This window comes from Triticum dicoccoides, chromosome 1A (assembly GCF_002162155.2).
Source record: "Triticum dicoccoides isolate Atlit2015 ecotype Zavitan chromosome 1A, WEW_v2.0, whole genome shotgun sequence".
NCBI lineage: Eukaryota > Viridiplantae > Streptophyta > Magnoliopsida > Poales > Poaceae > Triticum > Triticum dicoccoides.
Window position 1 is genome coordinate 18,725,293 of NC_041380.1, and position 12,790 is coordinate 18,738,082.

Sequence of the window (12,790 nt, forward strand, 5' to 3'; positions counted from 1 at the left end):
GGAGCAGGTACAGTTACCTCGTCAAGTTCTACTTTCCTCCCACTCACTTCTTTTGAGAGAAACTCCTTCTCCATAAAGTTTCCGAATTTAGCAACAAAAGTCTTGCCTTCGGATCTGTGATAGAAGGTGCATCCAATAGTTTCCTTTGGATATCCTATGAAGACACATTTCTCCGATTTGGGTTCAAGCTTATCAGGTTGAAGCTTTTTCACGTAAGCATCGCAGCCCCAAACTTTCAGAAACGACAACTTTGGTTTTTTGCCAAACCACAGTTCATAAGGCGTCGTCTCAACGGATTTTGATGGTGCCCTATTTAACGTGAATGCGGCCGTCTCTATAGCGTATCCCCAAAATGATAGCGGTAAATCAGTAAGAGACATCATAGATCGCACCATATCTAGTAAAGTATGATTACGACATTCGGACACACCATTACGCTGTGGTGTTCCGGGTGGCGTGAGTTGCGAAACTATTCCACAATTTTTCAAATGTACACCAAACTCGTAACTTAAATATTCTCCTCCATGATCAGATCGTAGGAATTTTATTTTCTTGTTACGATGATTTTCTACTTCACTTTGAAATTCTTTGAACCTTTCAAATGTTTCAGACTTGTGTTTCATTAAGTAGATATACCCATCTCTGCTTAAGTCATCTGTGAAGGTGAGAAAATAATGATATCCGCCACGAGCCCCAATATTCATCGGACCACATACATCTGTATGTATGATTTCCAACAAATCTTTTGCTCTCTCCATAGTACCGGAGAATGGTGTTTTAGTCATCTTGCCCATGAGGCACGGTTCGCAAGTACCAAGTGATTCATAATCAAGTGGTTCCAAGAGTCCATCAGTATGGAGTTTCTTCATGCGCTTTACACCGATATGACCTAAACGGCAGTGCCACAAATAAGTTGCACTATCATTATCAACTCTGCATCTTTTGGTTTCAACACTATGAATATGTGTGTCACTACTATCGAGATTCAATAAAAATAGACCACTCTTTAAGGGTGCATGACCATAAAAGATATTACTCATATAAATAGAACAACCATTATTCTCAGATTTAAATGAATAACCGTCTCGCATCAAACAAGATCCAGATATAATGTTCATGCTTAAGGCTGGCACCAAATAACAATTATTTAGGTCTAATATTAATCCCGAAGGTAGATGTAGAGGTAGCGTGCCGACTGCGATCACATCGACTTTGGAACCATTTCCCACGCGCATCGTCACCTCGTCCTTAGCCAATCTTTGCTTAATCCGTAGTCCCTGTTTCGAGTTGCAAATATTAGCAACAGAACCAGTATCAAATACCCAGGTGCTACTGCGAGCATTAGTAAGGTAAACATCAATAACATGTATATCACATATACCTTTGTTCACCTTGCCATCCTTCTTATCCGCCAAATACTTGGGGCAGTTCCGCTTCCAGTGACCAGTCTGCTTGCAGTAGAAGCACTCAGTTTCAGGCTTAGGTCCAGGTTTGGGTTTCTTCTCTTGAGTAGCAACTTGCTTGCTATTCTTTTTGAAGTTCCCCTTATTCTTCCCTTTGCCCTTTTTCTTGAAACTAGTGGTCTTGTTGATCATCAACACTTGATGCTCCTTCTTGATTTCTACCTCCGCAGCTTTCAGCATTGTGAAGAGCTCGGGAATAGTCTTATTCATCCCTTGCATATTATAGTTCATCACGAAGCTCTTGTAGCTTGGTGGCAGTGATTGGAGATTCTGTCAATGACGCAATCATCTGGAAGATTAACTCCCAATTGAATGAAGTGATTATTATACCCAGACATTTTGAGTATATGCTCACTGACAGAATTGTTTTCCTCCATCTTGCAGCTATAGAACTTATTGGAGACTTCATATCTCTCAATCCGGACATTTGCTTCAAATATTAACTTCAACTCCTGGAACATCTCATATGCTCCATGACGTTCAAAATGTCGTTGAAGTCCCGATTCTAAGCCGTAAAGCATGGCCCACTAAACTATCGAGTAGTCATCAGCTTTGCTCTGCCAGACGTTCATAACATCTGGTGTTGCTCCAGCAGCAGGCCTGGCACCCAGCGGTGCTTCCAGGACGTAATTCTTCTGTGAAGCAATGAGGATAATCCTCAAGTTACGGACCCAGTCCGTGTAATTGCTACCATCATCTTTCAACTTTGCTTTCTCAAGGAACGCATTAAAATTCAACGGAACAACAGCACGAGCCATCTATCTACAATCAAGCATAAACAAGCAAGATACTATCAGGTACTAAGTTTCATGATAAATTTAGGTTCAATTAATTTACTTAAAGAACTCCCACTTAGATAGACATCCCTCTAATCCTCTAAGTGATTACGTGATCCAAATCAACTAAACCATGTCCGATCATCACGTGAGATGGAGTAGTTTCATTGGTGAACATCGCTATGTTTATCATATCTACTATATGATTCACGCTCGACCTTTCGGTCTCCGTGTTCCGAGGCCATATCTGTATATGCTTGGCTCGTCAAGTATAACCTGAGTATTCTGCGTGTGCAACTGTTTTGCACCCGTTGTATTTGAACGTAGAGCCTATCACACCCGATCATCACGTGGTGTCTCAGCACGAAGAACTTTCGCAACGGTGCATACTCAGTGAGAACACTTCTTGAAAATTAGTGAGAGATCATCTTAAAATGCTACCGTCAATCAAAGCAAGATAAGATGCATAAAATATAAACATCACATGCAATCAATATAAGTGATATGATATGGCCATCATCATCTTGTGGTTGTGATCTCCATCTTCAAGGCACCGTCGTGATCACCATCGTCACCGACGCGACACCTTGATCACCATCGTAGCATCGTTGTCGTCTCGCCAATCTTATGCTTCCACGACTATCGCTACCGCTTAGTGATAAAGTAAAGCATTACAGCGCAATTGCATTGCATACAATAAAGCGACAACCATATGGCTCCTGCCAGTTGCCGATTACTTGGTTACAAAACATGATCATCTCATACAATAAAATTTAGCATCATGTCCATATCACATCACAACATGCCCTGCAAAAACAAGTTAGACGTCCTCTACTTTGTTGTTGCAAGTTTTACGTGGCTGCTATGGGCTTAAGCAAGAACCAATCTTACCTACGCATCAAAACCACAATGATAGTTTGTCAAGTTGGTGCTATTTTAACCTTCGCAAGGACCGGGCGTAGCCACACTCGGTTCAACTAAAGTTGGAGAAACTGTGACCCGCTAGCTACCTTTGTGCATAGCACGTCGGGAGAACCGGTCTCGCATAAGCGTACGCGTAATGTCGGTCCGGGCAGCTTCGTCCAACAATACCGCCGAACCAAAGTATGACATGCTGGTAAGCAGTATGACTTATATCGCCCACAACTCACTTGTGTTCTACTCGTGCATATAACATCAAAGCATAAAACGAGGCTCGGATGCCACTGTTGGGGAACGTAGTAATTTCAAAATTTTCCCACGCACACGCAATATCATGGAGATGCATAGCAACGAGAGGGGAGAGTTTGATCTATGTACCCTTGTAGACCGACAATGGAAGCGTTAGCACAACGCGGTTGATGTAGTCGTACGTCTTCACGGCCCGACCGATCAAGCACCGAAACTACGGCACCTCCGAGTTTTAGCACACGTTTAGCTCGATGATGATCCCCGGACTCCGATCCAGCAAAGTGTCGGGGTAGAGTTCCGTCAGCACGACGGCGTGGTGACGATCTTGATGTACTACCGTCACAGGGCTTCGCCTAAGCACCGCTACAATATTATCGAGGATTATGGTGGAAGGGGGCACCGCACACGGCTAAGAATATGATCACGTGGATCAACTTGTGTGTCTAGGGGTGCCTCCTGCCCCCGTATATAAAGGAGCAAGGGGAGGAGGCCGGTCGGCCCCTATTGGCGCGCCAGGAAGAGTCCTCCTCCTAGTAGGAGTAGGACTCCTACTAGGAGGGGGAAGGAAGTGGGGAGGGAGAAGGAAAGGGGGGCGCCGCGCCCCCTCTCCTAGTCCAATTCGGACCAGGGGGAGGAGGCGCGCGGCCCACCCTCGCTGCTCCTCTCTCTCTCTCTACTAAGGCCCATATGGCCCATTACTTCTCCCGGTAGGGTTCCGGTAACCCTCCGGCTCTCCGGTTTTCTCCGAAATCACCCGGAACACTTCCGGTGTCCGAATATAGCCGTCTAATATATCAATCTTTATGTCTCGACCATTTCGAGACTCCTCGTTATGTCTGTGATCACATCCGGGACTCCGAACTAACTTCGGTACGTCAAAACTCATAAACTCATAATATAACTGTCATCGAAACCTTAAGCATGCGGACCCTACGGGTTCGAGAACAATGTAGACATGACCGAGACACGTCTCCGGTCAATAACCAATACCGGAACCTGGATGCTCATATTGGCTCCTACATATTCTATGAAGATCTTTATCGGTCAGACCGCATAACAACATACGTTGTTCCCTTTGTCATCGGTATTTTACTTGCCCGAGATTCGATCGTCGGTATCTCAATACCTAGTTCAATCTCGTTACCGGCAAGTCTCTTTACTCGTTTCGTAATACATCATCTCGCAACTAAATCATTAGTTGAAATGCTTGCAAGGCTTATGTGACGTGCATTACCGAGAGGGCCCAGAGATACCTCTCCGACAATCGGAGTGACAAATCCTAATCTTGAAATACGCCAACCCAACATGTACCTTTGGAGACACCTGTAGAGCTCCTTTATAATCACCCAGTTACGTTGTGACGTTTGGTAGCACACAAAGTGTTCCTCCGGCAAACGGGAGTTGCATAATCTCATAGTCATAGGAACATGTATAAGTCATGAAGAAAGCAATAGAAACATACTAAACGATCGGGTGCTAAGCTAATGGAATGGGTCATGTCAATCACATCATTCTCCTAATAATGTGATCCCGTTAATCAAATGACAACACATGTCTATGGTTAGGAAACATAACCATCTTTGATTAATGAGCTAGTCAAGTAGAGGCATACTAGTGACGTTTGGTTTGTCTATGTATTCACACAAGTATTATGTTTCCGGGTAATACAATTATAGCATGAATAATAAACATTTATCATGATATAAGGAAATAAAATAATAACATTATTATTGCCTCTAGGGCATATTTCCTTCAGTCTCCCACTTGCACTAGAGTCAATAATCTAGATTACACAGTAATGATTCTAACACCCATGGAGCTTTGGTGCTGATCATGTTTTGCTTGTGGAAGAGGTTTAGTCAACAGGTCTGCTACATTCAGATCCGTATTTATCTTGCAAATCTCTATGTCTCCCACCTGGACTAGATCCCAGATGGAATTGAAGCATCTCTTGATGTGCTTGGTTCTCTTGTGAAATCTGGATTCCTTTGCCAAGGCAATTGCACCAGTATTGTCACAAAAGATTTTCATTGGACCCGATGCACTAGGTATGACTCGTAGATCGGATATGAACTCCTTCATCCAGACTCCTTCGTTTGCTGCTTCTGAAGCAGCTATGTACTCCGCTTCACATGTAGATCCCGCCACAACGCTTTGTTTAGAACTGCACCAACTGACAGCTCCACCGTTTAATGTAAACACGTATCCAGTTTGCGATTTAGAATCGTCCGGATCAGTGTCAAAGCTTGCATCAACGTAACCATTTACAATGAGCTCTTTGTCACCTCCATATATGAGAAACATATCCTTAGTCCTTTTCAGGTATTTCAGGATGTTCTTGACCACTGTCCAGTGATCCACTCCTGGATTACTTTGGTACCTACCTGCTAGACTTATAGCAAGACACACATCAGGTCTGGTACACAGCATTGCATACATGATAGAGCCTATGGCTGAAGCATAGGGAACACCTTTCATTTTCTCTCTATCTTCTGCATTGGTCGGGCATTGAGTCTTACTCAATTTAACACCTTGTAACACAGGCAAGAATCCTTTCTTTGCTTGATCCATTTTGAACTTTTTCAAAACTTTGTCAAGGTATGTGCTTTGTGAAAGTCCAATTAAGCGTCTTGATCTGTCTCTATAGATCTTAATGCCCAATATGTAAGCAGCTTCACCGAGGTCTTTCATTGAAAAACTCTTATTCAAGTATCCCTTTATGCTATCCAGAAATTCTATATCATTTCCGATTAGTAATATGTCATCTACATATAATATCAGAAATGCTACAGAGCTCCCACTCACTTTCTTGTAAATACAGGGTTTTCCAAAAGTCTCTACAAAACCAAATGCTTTGATCACACTATCAAAGCGTTTATTCCAACTCCGAGAGGCTTGCACCAGTCCATAAATGGATTGCAGGAGCTTGCACACTTTGTTAGCTCCCTTTGGATCGACAAAACCTTCCGGTTGCATCATATACAACTCTTCTTGCAGAAATCCATTCAGGAATGCAGTTTTGACATCCATTTGCCAAATTTCATAATCATAAAATGCGGCAATTGCTAACATGATTCGGACAGACTTAAGCATCGCTACGGGTGAGAAGGTCTCATCGTAGTCAATCCCTTGGACTTGTCGAAAACCTTTTGCGACAAGTCGAGCTTTGTAGACAGTAACATTACCATCAGCATCAGTCTTCTTCTTAAAGATCCATTTATTCTCAATTGCTTGCCGATCATTGGGCAAGTCAACCAAAGTCCATACTTTGTTCTCATACATGGATCCCATCTCAGATTTAATGGCTTCAAGCCATTTTGCGGAATCTGGGCTCACCATCGCTTCTCCATAGTTTGTAGGTTCATCATGATCTAGTAGCATGACTTTCAGAACAGGATTACCGTACCACTCTGGTGCGGATCTTACTCTGGTTGATCTACAAGGTTCAGTAGTATCTTGTTCTGAAGCTTCATGATCATCATCATTAGCTTCCTCACTAATTGGTGTAGGTGTCACAGAAACTAGTTTCTGTGATGTACTACTTGCCAATAATGGAGCAGGTACAGTTACCTCATCAAGTTCTACTTTCCTCCCACTCACTTCTTTAGAGAGAAACTCCTTCTCTAGAAAGTTTCCGAATTTAGCAACAAAAGTTTTGCCTTTGGATCTGTGATAGAAGGTGTATCCAATAGTTTCCTTTGGATATCCTATGAAGACACATTTCTCCGATTTGGGTTCGAGCTTATCAGGTTGAAGCTTTTTCACATAAGCATCGCAACCCCAAACTTTCAGAAATGACAACTTTGGTTTCTTGCCAAACCATAGTTCATAAGGCGTCGTCTCAACGGATTTTGATGGCGCCCTATTTAACGTGAATGCGGCTGTCTCTAGAGCATAACCCCAAAACGATAGCGGTAAATCAGTAAGAGACATCATAGATCGCACCATATCTAGTAAAGTAGGATTACGACGTTCGGACACACCATTACGCTGTGGTGTTCCGGGTGGCGTGAGTTGCGAAACTATTCCGCATTGTTTCAAATGTACACCAAACTCGTAACTCAAATATTCTCCTCCACGATCAGATCACAGGAATTTTATTTTCTTGTTACGATGATTTTCAACTTCACTTTGAAATTCTTTGAACTTTTCAAATGTTTCATACTTATGTTTCATTAAGTAGATATACCCATATCTGCTTAAGTCATCCGTGAAGGTGAGAAAATAACGATATCCGCCACGAGCCTCAACATTCATCGGACCACATACATCTGTATGTATGATTTCCAACAAATCTGTTGCTCTCTCCATAGTACCGGACAACGGTGTTTTTGTCATCTTACCCATAAGGCACGGTTCGCAAGTACCAAGTGATTCATAATCAAGTGGTTCCAAAAGCCCATCAGTATGGAGTTTCTTCATGCGCTTTACACCGATATGACCCAAACGGCAGTGCCACAAATAAGTTGCACTATCATTATCAACTCTGCATCTTTTGGTTTCAACATTATGAATATGTGTGTCACTACTATCGATATTTAATAAGAATAGACCACTCTTTAAGGGTGCATGACCATAAAATATATTACTCATATAAATAGAACAACCATTATTCTCTGATTTAAATGAATAACCATCTCGCATCAAACAAGATCCAGATATAATGTTCATGCTTAACACTGGCATCAAATAACAATTATTTAGGTCTAATACTAATCCCGAAGGTAGATGTAGAGGTAGCATGCCGACCGCGATCACATCGACTTTGGAACCATTTCCCACGCGCATCGTCACCTCGTCCTTAGCCAATCTTCGCTTAATCTGTAGTCCCTGTTTCGAGTTGCAAATGTTAGCAACAGAACCAGTATCAAATACCTAGGTGCTACTGCGAGCATTAGTAAGGTACACATCAATAACATGTATATCACATATACCTTTGTTCACCTTGCCATCCTTCTTATCCGCCAAATACTTGGGGCAGTTCCGCTTCCAATGACCAGTCTGCTTGCAGTAGAAGCACTCAGTTTCAGGCTTAGGTCCAGAAACTTGCTTGGGTTTCTTCTCTTGAGTAGCAACTTGCTTGCTATTCTTTTTGAAGTTCCCCTTCTTCTTCCCTTTGCCCTTTTTCTTGAAACTAGTGGTCTTATTGACCATCAACACTTGATGCTCCTTCTTGATTTCTACCTCCGCAGCTTCCAGTATTGCGAAGAGCTCGGGAATAGTCTTATTCATCCCTTGCATATTATAGTTCATCACGAAGCTCTTGTAGCTTGGTGGCAGTGATTGGAGATTTATGTCAATGACGCAATCATCTGGAAGATTAACTCCCAATTGAATCAAGTGATTATTATACCCAGACATTTTGAGTATATGCTCACTGATAGAACTGTTCTCCTCCATCTTGCAGCTATAGAACTTATTGGAGACTTCATATCTCTCAATCCGGGCATTTGCTTGAAATATTAACTTCAACTCCTGGAACATCTCATATGCTCCATGACGTTCAAAACGTCGTTGAAGTCCCGATTCTAAGCCGTAAAGCATGGCACACTGAACTATCGAGTAGTCATCAGCTCCGCTCTGCCAGACGTTCATAACACCTAGTGTTGCTCCAGCAGCAGGCCTGGCACCCAGCGGTGCTTCCAGGGCGTAATTCTTCTGTGCAGCGATGAGGATAATCCTCAAGTTACGGACCCAGTCCGTGTAATTGCTACCATCATCTTTCAACTTTGCTTTCTCAAGGAACGCATTAAAATTCAACGGAACAACAGCACGGGCCATCTATCTACAATCAAACATAAACAAGCAAGATACTATCAGGTACTAAGTTCATGATAAATTTAGGTTCAATTAATCATATTACTAAAGAACTCCCACTTAGATAGACATCCCTCTAATCCTCTACGTTATTACGTGATCCAAATCAACTGAACCATGTCCGATCATCACGTGAGATGGAGTAGTTTCATTGGTGAACATCGCTATGTTGATTATATCAACTATATGATTCACGCTCGACCTTTCGGTCTCCGTGTTCCGAGGCCATATCTGTATATGTTTGGCTCGTCAAGTATAACCTGAGTATTCTGCATGTGCAACGGTTTTGCACCCGTTGTATTTGAACGTAGAGCCTATCACACCCGATCATCACGTGGTGTCTCAGCACGAAGAACTTTCGCAACGGTGCATACTCAGTGAGAACACTTCTTGATAATTAGTGAGAGATCATCTTAACATGCTACCGTCAATCAAAGCAAGATAAGATGCATAAAATATAAACATCACATGCAATCAATATAAGTGATATGATATGGCCATCATCATCTTGTGCTTGTGATCTCCATCTTCAAAGCACCGTCGTGATCACCATCGTCACCGGCGCGACACCTTGATCACCATCGTAGTATCGTTGTCGTCTCGCCAATCTTATGCTTCCACGACTATCGCTACCGCTTAGTGATAAAGTAAAGCATTACAGCGCAATTGCATTGCATACAATAAAGCGACAACCATATGGCTCCTGCCAGTTGCCGATAACTTGGTTACAAAACATGATCATCTCATACAATAAAATTTAGCATCATGTCTTGACCATATCACATCACAACATGCCCTGCAAAAACAAGTTAGACGTCCTCTACTTTGTTGTTGCAAGTTTTACGTGGCTACTATGGGCTTAAGCAAGAACCAATCTTACCTACGCATCAAAACCACAACAATAGTTTGTCAAGTTGGTGTTGTTTTAACCTTCGCAAGGACCGGGCGTAGCCACACTCGGTTCAACTAAGGTTGGAGAAACTGTCACCCGCAAGCCACCTTTGTGCAAAGCACGTCGGGAGAACCGGTCTCGCGTAAGCGTACGCGTAATATCGGTCCGGGCAACTTCGTCCAACAATACCGCCGAACCAAAGTATGACATGCTGGTAAGCAGTATGACTTATATCGCCCACAACTCGCTTGTGTTCTACTCGTGCATATAACATCAATGCATAAAACCAGGCTCGGATGCCACTGTTGGGGAACGTAGTAATTTCAAAGTTTTCCCACGCACACGCAAGATCATGGTGATGCATAGCAACGAGAGGGGAGAGTGTGATCTATGTACCCTTGTAGACCGACAGCGGAAGCGTTAGCGCAACGCGGTTGATGTAGTTGTACGTCTTCACGGCCCGACCGATCAAGCACCGAAACTACGGCACCTCCGAGTTTTAGCACACGTTCAGCTCGATGACGATCCCCAGACTCCGATCCAGCAAAGTGTCGGGGTAGAGTTCCGTCAGCACGACGGCGTGGTGACGATCTTGATGTACTACCGCCGCAGGGGCTTCGCCTAAGCACCGCTACAATATTATCGAGGATTATGGTGGAAGGAGGGACCGCACACGGCTAAGAATATGATCACGTGGATCAACTTGTGTGTCTAGGGGTGCCTCCTGCCCCCGTATATAAAGGAGCAAGGGGAGGAGGCTAGCCGGCCCCTATTGGCGCGCCAGGAGGAGTCCTCCTCCTAGTAGGAGTAGGACTCCTACTAGGAGGGGAAGGAAGTGGGGAGGGAGAAGGAAAGGGGGGCACCGCCCCCCCTCTCCTAGTCCAATTCGGACCAGGGGGGAGGAGGCGCGCGGCCCACCCTGGCTGCTCCTCTCTCTCTCCACTAAGGCCCATATGGCCCATTACTTCTCCCGGTAGGGTTCCGGTAACCCTCCGGCTCTCCGATTTTCTCCGAAATCACCCGGAACACTTCCGGTGTCCGAATATAGCCATGTAATATATCAATCTTTATGTCTCGACCATTTCGAGACTCCTCGTTATGTCCGTGATCACATCCGGGACTCCGAACTAACTTCGGTACGTCAAAACTCATAAACTCATAATATAACTGTCATCAAAAACTTAAGCGTGCGGACCCTACGGGTTCGAGAACAATGTAGACATGACCGAGACACGTCTCCGGTCAATAACCAATAGCGGAACCTGGATGCTCATATTGGCTCCTACATATTCTACGAAGATCTTTATCGGTCAGACCGCATAACAACATACGTTGTTCCCTTTGTCATCGGTATTTTACTTGCCCGAGATTCGATCGTCGGTATCTCAATACCTAGTTCAATCTCGTTACCGGCAAGTCTCTTTACTCGTTTCGTAATACATCATCTCGCAACTAACTCATTAGTTGAAATGCTTGCAAGGCTTATGTGATGTGCATTACCGAGAGGGCCCTGAGATACCTCTCCAACAATCGGAGTGACAAATCCTAATCTCGAAATACGCCAACCCAACATGTACCTTTGGAGACACCTGTAGAGCCCCTTTATAATCACCCAGTTACGTTGTAACGTTTGGTAGCACACAAAGTGTTCCTCCGGCAAACGGGAGTTGCATAATCTCATAGTCGTAGGAACATGTATAAGTCATGAAGAAAGCAATAGCAACATACTAAACGATCGGGTGCTAAGCTAATGGAATGGGTCATGTCAATCACATCATTCTCCTAATAATGTGATCCCGTTAATCAAATGGCAACACATGTCTATGGTTAGGAAACATAACCATCTTTGATTAATGAGCTAGTCAAGTAGAGGCATACTAGTGACGTTTGGTTTGTCTATGTATTCACACAAGTATTATGTTTCCGGATAATACAATTCTAGCATGAATAATAAACATTTATCATGATATAAGGAAATAAAATAATAACATTATTATTGCCTCTAGGGCATATTTCCTTCAATACATTCATCAAGACCTTCCAAAATGGTGAGTTCAACATCTGTGCCGTTACTCAAGATGATGTCTTGGAGTGGAGGTATTTATTGTGTAGCAACTCTTGCCACACCCCCTCCTTCACTGTAAGTAACATATATAGCCATTTGCTAAGAATATCCCACCCCCTTGGTCTTTTGTCCTAGAAAGAATATCCCAGTTCTCCAAGCGATATTTCCTTCTATATTCATTGCACTGCCGGAAGAATTTGGATTAGTAGTAATCCAGTCTTTTGTGTGCATCTTTTGATACTTTAAAAAATTAGAGCATCAATATATTTAGGCTGGTGAGCACAGAGTTGACTAGGAGCAGACATCCTCCATAGGTCATAAGTTTTGTGTTTTCAAAGAACTGAGCTATTTTTCAAACCAGTCTTACTGTTCACTAGTAGGGCAGAAGTGCGGCGTGATGCCGCTCCCGTGGAAGTTCCCGCTGTTGGTATTATTTTTTCAACCACTTAATACTGGTACATGTCATGAATCACAAACACATAAGACACCAAAAGCCTAAAAAAATCAAGATCTTTAATGGCAAAGACCATTATGAACGCTCGTCGATGCTTTTGGTTCTTCCAGATTCTGCATACAAATCTTGAACAGTTGGACATCGGACAATCGA